At 35.7% G+C, this 17,268-nt stretch overlaps 1 protein-coding gene across 5 annotated transcripts in view; it reads right to left on the reverse strand.

Moving 5' to 3' along the window:
* The window catches only part of zfh2 (Zn finger homeodomain 2), a 247,387-nt gene that overhangs the window by 120,311 nt on the left and 109,808 nt on the right, over positions 1 to 17,268 (reverse strand). Inside the window, exon 1 of one of the 5 annotated variants that reach the window (XM_065351952.1) lies at positions 10,615 to 11,373. The exons of the other annotated variants lie outside the window; for them this stretch is intronic. The gene's annotated coding sequence lies outside the window, so the exon portion shown is untranslated. Of the gene's footprint in view, positions 1 to 10,614; positions 11,374 to 17,268 lie in introns of those variants that run through there. 5 annotated transcript variants of the gene reach the window in all.

Consider the following 17,268-nt stretch of genomic DNA (forward strand, 5'->3'; position numbering starts at 1 on the left):
GACTTCTGCAAAGACGTCTGTCTGCCGGTCTGTCTTTTTCAAAATAAATCACATTAATGTCGACAACTTTCAATAACAGAAAATATATCATCTTTAAATTCATATTTGAATGTATTGCCATTCCTTTGAGAAAGTACTAGTTCAAATTTTTCTATCAATTTGTATACTTTCTTTCACACATGTACTTATAGAATAAATTTCATCAACACTAAGAGATCTCTCTCCTCTCATCTATGAAGAGCCACCTAACCTAATTTATGCTCCTCCATTTTCAAATTTTCACCAAACCCTCGTCCACGTAAATTTTCAAGTATGTACCTCTACATAATTTACACAACATTTGTACATACACGTTAAGTACAACTTCTAGTAAAACGAGCCACATTATGTTGACATTTCTCACGCACGAAATTATTGCCGTTGTTACTATATTGTGTAAATTGGCCGGCTCTCGGTGCTGCTGTTGTGGCTGCCTGCTCTCGCCCTGCACCACGCAAAGTCCACAAGTCCACTCCACACGTCTCACAAATTTAATCGTACGAGTACGAGTACAACAAATAATCGCGTACCTACATATAGTACGAGTACATTATACATCTACATACTAATTACGTTACATAGTTTGTTTTTTCTCGCCCCCCTGCCCAGCCCTGCTGCCTCTATCGATGACATCCTCCTCGTTAACTCGTGATTTAGCGTTACGTTATCGCATCGTCGACTCGTCGTCGTGTCCCATATGTATACACAATATCCATATTAATATCGCATATCGTAATAATATTCCGCTTATCGATGATTTATATAGTATGGTGGCGATGGCGAGACTTGGCCAAGAAATGGGACAGCAGGAGAACCAGCAGGGCAGGACGTTTAGAGGCCGGTCCAAAAATTTAGGTAAACAAATTTGGTAAATTAAATACTAACGATATACCTACGATGAAGCCAACCTATCATGCAGCACACGAGGAGAGATAGCTAGGTAATGTTATACCCTCAAATATACCTATGCTAAAACAGAGAGCATTCAAAATAGCTAATAGGTATACTTATACACACGTAAATATTTTCCCGCGGATTAATAAATTATTCACATAGACGAGGTGGTATTCGACAGTATGCTCGGTTTTTCCTCCTGCGGTCATCGTTATATCACCCCTAATATAATAATCTACTGGTAAATACAACAAACGTACTCGATACAATTATCGACTAATATACATTTTTTTCAACCTCACAACGAGCTCGAGCTCACGCTCACATTCGCCCAAATACCTACACACCCAATACATTCTGAAAAATACTTTGTATACTCAACTACACCAGAAACACCGAGCAAATGTTAATTTATGCAAAAATACCTCATCATTCGCGGCAGGTAGCAAAGCACTGTATTGATACGAGTGTTTACGCAGTTAAACCTGTAGCATTTTGGCGAATATGCAAAAATATGGCAAATGGCGAATTTCGTCGACTTCTTCGCTACGGTGATTCGAGAAACCTCAAGATAGCCCATTTAAATACTAATTGCTAATCATCGTACATCGTTTGGCTAATCATACGAGTTATAAGTATTAATCGAGATTATACGCACTCCGGGTACCTGCCAAGCCATTTTATAATTACGCCTAAGCCTATAATATTTCGCCAGCTCGTAAAATAATCGCTAGTTTATTTGTATTAGTACTAATATCGCTATAATAAGGTATATTTAGATGCGAATTTTTTTTCTTCACTCATCATCTGGGCCATCGTCGCCTTCTTTTTTGCATCTTTTACCTATAATCTCTAATCTATATGATCCAATTCGGCGAGATCTTCCGTCACTAGCACTTTGAAAATATTCCGCTCAACACTGTCTAGTGTCTGTGGTCGCGGTGTAATTAGCACTTCCCCCTTCCCCCTCCCTGGCTGTTTGGTTCGGATTCGCACACGATAATGATAATTAACATACTGTATATAGTCGCCATAATATTCGTACATATAAACCGACTAGATAGATACCAAATGTACGAATATTTCAAGGGTGGTTAAACTAATCGACAGTTTTACGCGAAGGTAAAGGTACACGTAAAAAAAGAGAACCAAAACTGGTTATCTTTGCGAGCAGAAATAAATATCAAGGTTTTGCCTAAATTAATTCTTTCACGCGGCCCGCGCTGTCCGACAATCTAGATTTTTTTTGCCTCTTTCTCTGCTGCTCATTTCGTCGTTTTTTGCTAGAATCATTTTATCGATAAGTTCAGATCGAAACGGAGTCGATTTGATCGAAATGTCATATTTTTTTTGTCATCAATTTGACCTGAAATTTTCGAACCGGATCTTTATCAATAATTTTGTAATCATTTTGTGAGTATTCTTCCCTTAAAGACAATTTATGTTCTTACTCAATCATTTGTAAATTTATTTTTTATCTACTAAAATCTCTATGCTAGATTTTTCAACTCCATCAATCAATAATCAGCTCTTAAAACGATATTAGCATAGTTTTGCTGATAAAATTGAGTCACCGGAGAATCAGGAAAAATTCACGTTGAAAACCATTCAATCAGTCACGGTTCCTGATATAATCAGTAAACCATGTTGGAATTACTGATTCAATCAATGAAATGACGAACTAAAAATCAAAATCATCATAAAATCTCTCATTCAATAATACATTAAAATTGATTGATTGATTGATCAATCAATCGACTCAAGCAAGGTATCTAACGGATTTTTTTTTTTGAAAAAAATCTCTACTTTTCTCAACCAAATTTACAGAAAGCTCTCCACTTGATCCCCCCTCCCCACTCCTCCACACACCAAAAAAATATTAATGAAGTCAAATTTTTCACAGGAAAATTTTCAAAAAAAAATCGAAATGTTCAAGAAAATTTACCGGCTAAACTGATGTTACATATTCCAACACTGTTGCCAATTTCATCAAAAATCAACTTTTTTCAATGATTTGTTTAGATGTTTATTTTATTGCGCGTTTGAATTTTTTCATTTTTTCACTACTTTTTCACTCTTTCACTAGTTTTACAACCTGTTAGAAACCCTGTCAAGAGAATTTTTAATGATCTGTCAGTAAAATATTGATTGAATCAGCAAATCATGGCACAATTATCCCAATTCATTAAACTGATTAGTTGTAAAAATTACAAATAACCACATACGTCAAAATTTACAATAAAATCATTGATTCAATGGATAAAAATGAATGATCGATTGATCTAGGCTGATTTTTCAACGGTTTGACGATGAAATATTGGTTGAAACAGTAACACAAGAAGCAATTACTGATTCAACTATTATAGAAAAAAAATCAAAAATGTAATCAAATCAATAGTTTCAATCATCAATGAAATCATTGATTTCATGCGTCAAAATGGCTGATTTTTTTTTTACCAATTCGCAAGGGAATTTTTTGTTTACTGATTTGTCAAAATCTCGATTTTTATCTGCATCGTTTGGAAAATCGTGAGAATCCAACGATTGATCGATACTTGTTCAAAGAAAAATATCCATTTGCCAAGGTTATTACTCGTATAAGATCAAAATTTTGATACGGCAGTCTTACCCATTTACTACCAATCAGATCCAATCTCGAGTATTTTTCGCTCCAGTCAAAATTGTTTTTTGCATTCCTCTTCCTCACAAGAAAAGCATTACAAACAGCAGTAAATTTTAGGATCAAACAAAATAAGTCGAAAGAGCATACAAAAATACACCACCAAGCCAAATTTCAGCCACTGAATTTCATTTTTAATTCTTTGATAATTTTAAAAAATTCAAAAATGGTCTATATTTTCATGGAAAAATTGAAATTTGATAAATGGTAACATCGAGACAGAAAACTATAAAATTTGCTTTATATAATCCTAATTTTGATCTTTCAAATCTATCTATTGGTGATGGTTTTAGGCCTATCCAGAGCTATTTCCAAATTTCTTTGTGTTAAAAACATGCTGAATTTAGTTTTTGTTCTCTTTATGGCAATTTTTCTAAAATTAGACAATCTCAAAATCTGTGGAACTGGAAGGAGGCTTCAAAAGTGCTTGAAACTATCATCAATTGGTCCAAAATATTAAAAACAAGAAATACACCAAACAAGATCTTAATTTGACCAAATTCTGATTTTTTAACTAAAAACGACTACCAAATTGAATTTTAAAAAATCGAAAAATGAAAGTCCATACCCAAAATTTGACTTGGTGGTTTATTTTCAGATGTTCTTTTAATGAATGAAAAAAAAACGTAAAATAGACAAATCATCCCATATTATTAAAAATAGATATGCAAAAAAAGTGTTAAAAATGTTGAAATAAGTTTTTCCTTTTCAGAAAATGAAGAATAAACACAAAATGAGAGTGAGCAGTAATTTGGAACACTCTCTTCTCATCCTATTTTCGTTTTTTTACCCCAAAAAATTCTCAAAATTGAATTATTTTCACTAATTCAACTCTTCTAATAGGCATAATGCAATATGATACGACTTCAAAATCCTGCTATATCTGGATATTCTCCCCCCCCCCAAAAATCAAAATTGTTTTTCATTTATTCAAAAAATACACAATTCAAACATTTTTTGCAATTTACTTTCAAACACTTCGAATTTATTGGAAAACCCAGACTCAATCACTATACTTTTCTTACATATTTCAGCACCTCTTCCTCCTCCCTTAACTCTCCACAAACTCCACAATTCCAGCACAATTCCCCCTCATGCCCATATCCTACACCACATTTTGCACATTTTTCTTCCATTTTCTCTCCTATACAAGAGTATAGGTATTAGGTATTCGATATTCGCTTAGTCGCCGGCAATGGTTGTCGGTATATCGCGTGATATCGATATAAAGATATTATAATCCTTCTCACACACCGCTATATACATACGAGTATCACTATATTCAATGTCTGCAGAATACGAGTACCTACCTAATGTAGATACTTCTACAATCTACACGCAGATATTTACTATCTTACTCAAGCTGCCTTCTAGAGGTTCCGTTGATAAATTACTTAAGAAGTTGTACACACTACATACTATAATATAGTAGTATGCACATATTACTCTCTTAAAGTAAGTATACGTATACTTTTCGATATAGAGAGAAAGAGACAGACAACGTCGCCGTGCGAATTAATACGACGACGATAATATTTTATAATTTGTGTATAGATTAACTCTTCTTCTCTTCGGCTATAAATCCGATGAAGCTCGCGGCCGACTCGAATACCCGCCATTTGTCACCTTCATCGTCTCTCTATATCTCTCGACCATATATATACGAGTACGTAATCGACCGACACACGCAGACATACGACTTACGAGATATCTTCTTCTCACTTAATACCTATACAATATACCTAGAAAGATACCTATAGGACGGTGCTTCATTGGAAAAGTTTGTAATAATATACGTATATTTTAATTTATTTCATTAATCGCGCCTATATGTATGATCGCCATCGAAGTGATTAATCGCGGCGTCTGGGTTAATTTACTATACAACGTAATTCGTTTATCGATCGATCGCAGAGACGTGGAGGAGAAAAATATACGAATAAATTCAATTAAGCTTAACTTATACGATAAATTAATACATTTATGAACAGGTACTAGGTAATGGAAATCGACTCGAATCTCAATAAAATTCCATTAAAAAGTAAACCGAACCTAATCATCTCAAAACAGTCTGAAATTATCAGAAAATCATCTCAATTTTTTAAAAATTCCAAAATGATCATTTTTTTCAAAATGGACCCCCCTGTCTTCCTCAGGCCGAAAAACCCACCCACGACAAAAAATCCCTAATTCATTAAATCATCACCTAATTTTAGGCGTCTTTCCACCTCCAACCACATAAATAATCAAAAATACCTACCTAATTAAGCAACAAAATCGTATCGTGCCTCATTTCAACACAAAGTTTGACATCAGTCCGCACCAAAGTCCAATCCAGTACAATAAATTTCACGCAAAATTCGACCCAATAATTAGGTAAACTAACATCGTGTATTTATACGTATCATAAACCAAAATGAAATATTTATACAACGTTTTAACTACTTTATAGTATACCTCTACGTCTGCAAATATGTATATAAATACTTCATCGAAATCTCCACACACACACTACCAACCACGCTCATCAAAAAATAAACACCACAAACACACGGAAGCGCCCAAAAAAACCATCGTCGTAGTCACGCATAAATATCCTCAAATTGTCGTCGTAAAATTTTAATTTGTTTCCAATTCGACGAGACTCGTGCATGTGTACGATATATACCTACATAGTAAAAAATTATACAAAGATAAAATCTAATTAAAATACTACCTTAATTACCGCATTAAACGTCGCGCCAGCGTCACCTTCCCCCCCTCCGGGCGCGTCAAACCCATCAAACGCCATAGACGAGACTTAATCAAGCAACTTTGTATATCATGTACACTTTTTTTTTCTTTTTTAATACAACCTACCTACATTTTCAATATCGTAAAATTTTATTATATCGATTTTCGTTTCACGAATAAGATTTCTTGTTATGCATAAAATTTATACTACACTCCTTCACCGATGCATAATTTTCTCCTTTTTTTACCTCTTATTTGCAGAATTTTGATTCCAAATAACCTAGCTAATGATATCATTTTGAAAATTGGATTTGCAGCCAACATCGTTAAATAATTTTCGAACGTAATTTTCATTATTCATTTTTGTCTGTATTAATGACCGTCAATCTATTTTCAATTAACTGGTTTCGCTACATTTATAATTATTTATTTGTATAGTTTTTTTTCCACGTTCGATGGTCCAGAATTACCTATTTCGAAGACAGTTATCATCTCGTATCTGCAACGAATCCCACGTGTAAAACGATGGGAAAAATTGTTTTCTAGATCAATCAGATTTTTTACAAACTAATTATCGAGTTGTATCGACATTTTTAGCATTGTATAAATTTCATTTAGAACTGGTATATCGTCGAATATCGAATTAATATGTCGAATGAGGACAAAAATCCTATAATTTGGTTTGATTTTTCCCACACATAGCGTGTCTGCTGTTTCTAGATCATTTAGAAGAACTTGTAAAATAAATACAGAAAAAAGCGAAAACAAAAAATTCCAACTTTCAATTCACAGGCCAGTTTTAATGAATTATCAAAGTAGGCCTAATCAAAAAAATAAATTTTCAAAATTCATTTAAAAAACAAAAAAAAAATGCATTAGTGGAAAAATACCCACCTAATCTGAACTCCCATACCTATAACTAATCGAAAATTTATGCAGAAAAAAGCCAATACTCATCCTCATGCACTCGTAATTTCATCTCATTTAAAAAGCATTTTCAGGTAAAGAAAATTTCCATTTCGGACCATTTGGAAATTTCGTTGAAATTGGACATGAAAATAATTTTCAAGAACACTGCGAGTAATTTTATAATCAATTCAAATTGAAAACAATTATTTTTTGGAAATTTTTTTTCATCTCAAACTGATTCATCAGATTCCTCGAAAAGTTTTCCAAAAAACATCACAACGATAAAATTTAAATTACACACATAAAATTTTTCTTCAAAAACTATTCATTACACTTTTCTCAAAACTCATTAAAATAAACTTCACCAATACTTCTCAAAAATCCATCACCTCTGTCATCTGCATCGGATCACGTATGCAAATTATCAACACCATCCTTGCACCTTCTACCTTCCAAATTATCATATCACTTGGCCAAATGATACAAAACACGACCTTACATCTCACAAAAGCCTCGTGCCCGACAGAAGACGACTCCTGAGCTCCCTCCAAACCATGATCATCTTTCATATGTACCTTGTCGCGAGCCACCAACTCATAGATATTTAAATTTCAGCATTCTGCCGGACTCGTGCTCCATATTTTGAAAAACCGAAGGAAAAAAAATGCTTAGTACCTGTCTAATTTCAATATCACCATCTTTACTCTCCTCCTCACTTATATGTAAACTTGTACGGTACCTTATGCATACATTTTGGCAATCCTTTCCTTATAGACTGGGATCTAATTTAAATACTATTTTGAAAATGGTCGTCAATATTTAGACTTCTGCTCGCCACGCTCGTGTTAAAGTTATATACCCAGACCCAGGTAAATACATATGCGAGCTTGCTTCAGCATTATATGCAAAATAGACCGCATTTCTGCTTATTTAAATACCTACCTAATTTTTCCAAGACACATCAACCTGACTCGTCGTCATTCACGTACCTATTTAACACCTTTAGTACCTCTACATCTGCATTTTCATAATTCGCGAAAAATCGTAAAAAAATTAATTCTGAAAGACGATGAAAAAAAACATCCGCAAAAAATATTATTAACACGTCGTAACGTTACGATTGCATCTTTAGCTATATAAGTTATGTTTTTTGATACTTTAGGTCCGAATTATCGCGGAAATATCAAATTACACTGGTTCGTGTTTTAATGTTCGCCCATAGAGTATTGATACAGGTGCCCTGTGTGTTTTTTTATATCGCCGAAACCATTTTTATAGCGCGACGAAGGAATTAAAAAAAATCGGTTTTAAATTCAATTGCAATTAAGCGGGGCCTGGGGGGCTTATACTTATCGTTAGTGCTCGTACTTGAAATGTGTACATGTTCACGCTGATAATTAAAAAAAAAAAATCAAGCACGTGAAAATTTCAACTCGAGTCTCGCTAATTGACTAATTCAATCAACACCTACAATAGTTCGGTCAAATTGGTCATCCGAGCTATAAAATCGCCATTTTTAGAATGGAAATTCCACATCGTCGAATTATGTTCATTTTTTTATGAGACGAGTAATTTCGCGAAAATGATACGTCGAAGATGCTGTCAAAACATCATCTTTTTTCGCACCAGCCCACCCACAAAACAGTCCTGTTCGCATCCTTCGTCAAGATGAACTTACAACTTTATCCGAAAGATGGCAACGCGTTCTTGTAAACTTCCCTACCGCTTTTATAATCAGCGAAGCATATTTTTTCCCAATATTTTCCACAATTGCCTATAGAAATTATCACCAAAATTTATTCAAAAATTTTTTTCATTTTGGTCAATCTTTCACTCTCCCTCCACTCCTGCTCCTCTTGCACTATTAATCACAGACCTCAAAATATCGTTATAAGCCACCAAAAAAAATTCCAACTGCTCTAATATATTTATAAGTATTACGACTGTAATAGCTTCGAACTTATTGCCACACCTAATTCACATTTATACACGAACGAGTACACATATCACTAATTGATTTATCGAGTTCACTGTTGCTGCTGCTGCTGCTGACATCGCTGCTAAGCGTTAATTAATTATCGCGCTTTTTAACGCTTCGAATTGCCTCCTCTTTCCTCTCCTGCTCCTTCTGACTCACTTCATCGAACTCTTCGGCTTCTCTTATCTAACAAGCGAACGCAAGCCTCTTATGTATCTCGAAGACTACACACCACGTAAATAAGATAAGCTCAAGCACTTGGCACCAGTAAAAAAAAAATGCAATTTTTCACAACTCTGTACGCTAATTTTTTTCAGACAAAATAAATGTGGAGGTGAAAAATCTCTAATTACGTAAGTAACATCGAAGCCAGGTAGGTATGTATAAATTAATTCTTCAATAGGTAAATTTTTCGATTCTTTTAAAAATGCTCATTGGTTCAGATAAGCTTATATTACAACTCGAACCACTTCAATTTTTTTTTTTTTGAACTTCAGATTTGAATACTCAGGCGATGAGGCGATTTTACTTGGAAGACTTTACCACGAAAATTGAAGAAAAAATTTTTCAAATATTTTTCTCGTCTGCATTTTTTTTTGCTATCTTATCAGGGGATCGCCTCTCCTCCCTTACTCTTTTAGTCACACTAGAAAATCAAGTAGAGTATTCTAATGAACTTTGAAAAAAAAACTCGACAATTTCATTTTTTTTCACCACTTGACTAGAAATTCTTTCATTTTTTTTTTCAATTCTCCAGCTCAGAAATTTGACCAGAAAAATAGAGAAATTATCACTGGAAAAGAATAGAGATATTTTGTACATTTTTCTGGACATTTTTGCTCATCACCTCAATAAACCGGTCAATTTCAACGTGGGCCAAAAACCTTAAAAATTCACGTCTGAAAATTTGTTCATCGCTTTCGAACAATTTAGATAACTGCCACTTATTGATAAACACAATCGAGTTATCGGAAAACAAACTAAAAAACACTTGAAAAATTTTAATCATTATTAATCTCGAGCACAATGCTCCGTAATTATGGCACATGATCACATAATTATGCAAAATTCGTTCATCAGGCAAAAACCTAATGAAAAAATTCCACATAATTTCTGGCAAACATTTCCACCTCAAAAGCCTCAGAAAAAAAATTACCAAAACTTTCTTATCTCTTATCACTGCTCTAACTTGTCGGCATCCTGTACCCTAATCTTTTCCAAAACCTACCAAAATCTCTCAAAATTTCAAAATATTCTCTCACAAAAACCCCCAGCCAGTCCCAAAACACAACATCAATACCATAAATCTTAATTATCACTTCGCGAGATGAACTTAGAAAAAAAAGCACCGAACAACACAATCATTTAAAAATCAACATACCTATGAAAATCATTTCCAAACGAATATTGAAACGCCAAGAATTGCTCGTACGATGGAGTAAAAAAACTTTCTGACATTCTCCAGGCACCAATAATAAAATATATTCACTTCGATGATCGCGAATTCCAACGTGTATCACTTATCACCATCATTTATACAACATACGACGATAAAACTTCCATATGTAAAAAATATTTCGAAAAAACTCAACGATTATACGACGAACGAATAACGATGATAGAAAACTTTTCCAGCCTGCGATTCGATGGTGGAAAAACTCGACAGAAAAACCACGTGTATCAGTTCTGTCGCGAGAGATCAAAACAATTCTCAAAAAAAACTCAACAAAATAAAAATAGCAAAAAAAAAAATAGGTAATCAACTTCGCGACGACGCAATATAGGAACACTCGAGGTAAACTCCGAAATGAGAAAAAAAATTAATCAACTTTAAGACGACCGAAAAAATGAAAAATAAAACGGTAAAACTAAGGAAAAAAATAAATAAAAATTGGAAAAAAATTGATAAAACTGTTAAACTGCGAAAACCGAACGATATTTTCGAGACGACTATTGACGATAATTAGAGAACATTATGCGTGTATATCGAAAAAATACTGCGTGTATACGTGCGTAGTAATTAATTAATTAATAACAAAAAAAATAATAAATTAATACAGAGGTGTACGATAAAAAATAAAAATTAACATGTACTGAGTCCATCTAAGCACGCAGTCGGCGTCGCACTCTTAGCATAGTTTAAAGCCGAGCCTTGCATATTCCAACCTTCTCGATGTAGGGGAAATATTCAAAAGTGGGAGGGTACCGACGATCGGCGCGTTTCAAACGCCCTACCACCGGCATCTCGAGTCGCGCTAGGGGAACAGTCCTCCACCTCTCGTCATCCACCAGTCCACCACCGCCGAGAAATCCTCCAAGACATCATGGCGCTGCGAGGGCGATGCTTCCACACGCTGGCGCTCTCTTTCTTCTACGGCATTTTCATCATTTACTTATTATTCCTTCTTCTTACACACGTCTTACTGCTTGCTGCTGCTACCATTTCAACGTCGACGACGACGACGACGACGTCGACGTCCCCAGCGTCAGCGTCGCTTTCGGTCATCGGCAGCCACAATCCAAGAGGTGGAGGAGTATTCTAATGGTGGGGTCATAGCCGCCGCCGCCGCCACCGACGACGTCGTCGTCGTCACCGAATACTACTCGCAGTACTGTACTGTATAGTACGTACATACTACGATGACGACGATGAAGACGACGACGATTTCGTCTTACGGTGGTGCGACGCGGCGCTCCTACCTCTGCCCCTCTTGCCCCATCTGCAGGGCGCGCCACTATACTTCAAAAAGGAGTATTTGCATACAAATGTAACGGAATTGCCGATGAATGTAAGGATAAAAGAAAACGGAAAGTAATTATCCTATCTGTTTTTAAAGCTTTCCTTTTTTTCCCATCTCCCTCCCTCTCTCCTTCTTTCCTTCCTTCAGCGTCGTCATCCTCATCCTTGCCTTCGCTCATCGTCCTGTGTCCTCTTATCCTTTCTTTGAGCTTTTACTCTCGCTCGGCAATCTATCTCTCTCGTTTCTTGTGTGCAAACCAATGAAAACATAGGCAACTATCTATTCTCCTATATTGCTCACAATTCATCTGATTCGCAAGTATCGACGAACCAAAATCGGCTAGGCTCCTCACAGTCCTCACCAAGTATAAATGAAATTTCATCCAATACTGTAAATTTTTAGAGACTAGACAGCATGTCACAATATCTGAACTTACTTCATTCTACTCATTAACCTATCTAGGGGACCAATGTGACGCTGAATCACACTCCCGACCATCACAAGCGACGTGATCCCCCAAATATCGCACTCATTGAAGTCTTCAATATCTCCCTCCTACTCTCCTACTCCCCAATTCCCCCTTCACCCAACCTGTGACTCGTATCCCCATCATCCCATCCAGACAAAATTTCTGACACCAAAACCATGCAACTCAAAGCTCCACAATATGCAATTTGTTCATCAGACAGCACGATGGCATGGCATCGTTTCGACTTCCTCATCGTATACATTTTCTTCGAAACTCAAAATTCGATGTCAAGGCCAACGAACTCGTCATCGTAATATCGTGCACACTACGATTTCATTCACCATTGCCACTGCCAAAGCTCACAACAAACCCATCATCATCATCACGTGGTTCTTCCATCAACCGCGGTGTCGTCGTCATCATCGTTCTTCCTCTTTCCACTATACTTTGCTTGCAATACCTTCCTATCTCTTTCCTCTTTTCTTCAAAACAGCTGGCTTTATTGTACTGTACGTCGCATTGCGCGTCGCTCTCCATGCGTCTCGACGCCGCCGTTCTATCTTCAGCGTTTTCCTCCTTTTTCCCGCGTCTTTTCACTGGGCACATGACGCGACGTACGCGGTCAACGTTACTACTATTTTTTTTCGCGCTATGCACGTTTTTCCTTCCACCAGCCGGCCACATATTACGTATAGTACCATGGATTGTCTACAGAGTGCGACGTCCGTAATGCGAGCGATATAATTTTCACCTTATATTAGCGTTTGAGACTTTGAGTGATGATAGTATCAAAAAAAAAATAAAAAATAATGCTCGAGTAATGTTTCTTGATTCTTTAGCACTGCATACGACATCATTTTTTGGACCATATTTCAATTTTAAATGCACTTCACTTCAATTTAATTTTTAAAAGGGTATCAAAATTATTTTAGTCGTTTTTCTTATATGAGAAGAAATTGCTGATATACCCGGCTATGATCTCTGCTATGCCAGGCAACAATGAATCAATGGGGTCTATTCACATGGGACTTCTTGTGCTCAAGTTGACTCATTTTTGCAACATTTTCCAAAAAATAGAAAAAATAAAAATCAAGTACCTACAAGTTTCCGAACCAGTGGGAAAAAACTGTAGGAGAAAATGCTGATTGGAGGGGGGTGAACTCCGGTGCATCCGCCAGGGTCTCCAACTGACCGGGTCCGAACCTGAATTCAGTTTTAGCCAGTGTCAATTCGTGGAATGTGAGCAGAGAAGAGAAGGGGTAACTGATGCTTAAATTTCCAACTTCCCATTTTGTCTTACTGAACAAAGAGAAGTTCTTAATGAAACAATCATACTTTCCAATGCTTTTTGATAATTACTTACTACGAACTGTCAGGTAACTTGACAACCCTGTTATTCTCACCCTACATCGTTTTATAATTCACTCACGCGATATCTTCCATCGTTTTACTCGAAAAAGTGACAGTACCACTTACACCCACAGATATAATTACACCTGAGCTGGATTGTCGCAGTATTATTGAAACTGGTCATTCTTTTAATATTGGTCCCTAAGGAGGAGCTAATAGTAAAAGGAAAGAGACGAATAAAAAATATTGATATCCATACCGCTGAAAACAAAGTTGTTCTATTTTTTATTAAATTTTGGTTTTTGAAAAACTTTTTTAGACTTGTTTGTGTCCTCTGTAGATGGAACTGGTTTCTAAATACTTTTCATTAAAAATTCGGTATCAAAAAAGTGTCTATACTGGAGAAAAAAAATCCAATACCAATATGGAAAACCAATATCAACAATATTAAATTTTTGACATAGTGACATACCAGTTTTTTTTGTAGTAATGCAAATGATGGGTATGGGGAAAATGGGTATCTACTTTTCATATAATTTTGATGATATTGTTAATTTTTTTCCATATCTCTAAAAAAAAAATATTGTGATAATTATGTGACGCGGCATACGAAAAGGTTACCCCGACCAAAAAAACCAAAAAAATGGATTTTTTTTAATTTCCTATTTTTATGTAAAATTGACCGTAGAATACGATAAAACCATCGCCAGTTCGCTATCTTGACGTTTAACCTGTAAAAAATGGCTCTAAAGTGAGGTAACTCCAAGAAAAATCTTCAAAAAAATTTTTTTTTGTTTTTTTTTTTCAATATACGTTGAAATATTGCTAATGAAAACACTTTTTGAAAAATGGAAAAAACGCTTCAAAAACTTTAAAACGCGTTTTTCTCAAAAACTACGTTTTTGCTCGGGGTAGTTGGGGTAACCTTTTCGTATGCCGCGTCATATATTAATAGACTATAAATTTTTCCAATCATCAACATCACTCTAATCCAATCAAAAAACACTTCTAAGTAAAAGAAATAGATACAAAATTATATTCAAAAAGATTCCAACACACTACACTAACTCTGATTCAACATTCATACTGAATTTATATTAATACCATCATCATTCGGAGACATTACCCACGTGCTCGAGATGATTCTTGACCAAGCAGCAGGAGTAAAGATAACCCAGAGTTGAACAGCATCGTGGAGATGGGAATCAAGACACTAACGACATTTAAAAATCATGTCAATGAACCATACACATACAAGTTGGGCAGCAGGCGCATACACAAAAAACTGGAAACTGTGTTACAAGACTAGGTATGTGTATCTTGCTTTTACATCAACCTTGAGAAGAAGAGTACCAACATGGCACATAAATATGATACCACCACGAAGTCAACTCACACCAAATTCACAGCTACAGTTTGGTCTTCTGTTACTCATGTTACAATACTTTCACAATCATATAGTGAGCATTGTTTCTCAATGAATTATCGTCCAGTTGAGAATTGGTAAAGATTCCTTCTTCCTTCGAACTCTCCAATTTCGTTGACATTGAAACCGTGCATGACCATTCATAAAAAACCTATCTGCTCAATATCACTAAATTCTACTACATATTTTTTTTCATTGAATGAAAATTTTCTCTACCACTGAATTACCTACACCACAGTAATAAAATGACACAATTCGGATTTCACAAAATCAATATCGTTCCTTTCCTCTTTCACATTGCATACTTTATAGAAAGGTTTCCTCAAAAAAGCTCAAACCAAGAAGTGAGACTCTCTTTTAAAAAATAACCACTACTCAGGTGAATCACTCAGCTCTTGCTCCATGCTCTATCAAAGCACTTTTTACATCCGTAGGTACACAAACACGTAATATGTAAGTAAGTACCACCAATAGAACACACATCGAAGAAGCTCGTCTATCGTAGTAAAGCTGGATAGGTAAGGTAGCAGAGGCAGTACCACCGCACCAGCACTTTTGCCGGCCTTATGCCGATGCCTCTGACATCGCCGTCGCCACGGTCGTGGTAGTTTACCAGATGGAGTAGCACATTTCATTCATACGTGTTTACGTTTTTTCTTTCTTTTTTCCTTCTATTCTACGATACCCATACGAGCTACTACACCGTAGACGTACGTGTATAGGAATAGTATAGACTAGCGTAGATATGTGTGTAACTAGGCCAACCAACGTATATACAACCCCCATTGATAAAAATATCCACTGAGCAGACATCCAAACGGACAAATCTTCATAGAATTACAAACTATGCTACAACTACACTTCCCTTTCATATTTTATTCTTCTCTAGGTATAGTTTGCAGGATTTTCGTTTTAATTTACGTAGTAATTTCTTCAGGGTAAAATTTTGCACACTTCAGGATATCTCATTCATTTTATACATATGCAATGAAAGTTTCAAGTCCAAATTTACCTACACTGAATCTGAAATTTACCATCAAGAATACGTTCTTTTCATAAATACACCAGAAACACAAGTAAAAACCATAAAAATACAACTTCAACTCCACACGTGCGAACAAATCCCCTCCTCTCTTCTTTTCTTCCTCATCCTAAAAAGAAATCCTCTCTTTTTTCGGTGTTTTCCCAAAAATCGATGAAAAGACCCATACGGAACACACACGCTATCACTCCTCGCTGAATACAGCCTATGATTACACTCATAACGATGATTGTTTGTAACAAAGTCGCGTCACCGACCGAATTAAACACAGCTGAACCATCGTGTATTCTTTCAACCCTGACCTATGTCCATACACCGGTAATATCGTACGCCAATTTCTTCACAGACATAGATGGCCAAAACCAAAGGAACCTATGTAAATTCTATCGGAGACGATTTAATTTAGTAATTAGCCGATGAAATAGACCGAGCCGAGCAGACAGCCAGGTTTGACTAATAAATGACCATGCTGTAAGGAAAGAGTTACCTACCTTAGCCAGAAATTGTACAGTCATCGTTGGTATGACAATTATTCAATGCTCGGGATGTCGTGAAATGAAATTATGCGCTAGATATTTATTTTAGAGGAAATTCAATTTCGATCAGATTTGAATTACTAATTAATTTTGTCATGGTTTTTTATTCTATACTCCTAATTAGAAAAATGTTGATACTTCCTGGCGTAGAAACTCTTTATTTGGGTAGCTTGCATAAAAATGGCGAATTTTCTGCCACTATTGAATCGTAGAAGTTAGATTTGGAATTATTGCTGCAGGAGAAAGAGGAGAAATGTTTGGAATTTGAAGACAATAAATCCTTGTATTACTAGAAGGCTTGGTTGGCTTCAATCTATCAAGTCTATGGTTTCAAAGAATACCTAAAAAAAATTTCAACTCTCACACAACTTTTTCAAACACCCTGTACTACAGCAATAATTCACCTGTGTAGTGTGTATATTCGCCGACACGATTTCGTCCTCCATTATAAATGCGTGCACCACCATCATA

The sequence above is a fragment of the Planococcus citri genome, chromosome 2, assembly GCF_950023065.1.
Source record: "Planococcus citri chromosome 2, ihPlaCitr1.1, whole genome shotgun sequence".
In the NCBI taxonomy this organism is placed as follows: domain Eukaryota; kingdom Metazoa; phylum Arthropoda; class Insecta; order Hemiptera; family Pseudococcidae; genus Planococcus; species Planococcus citri.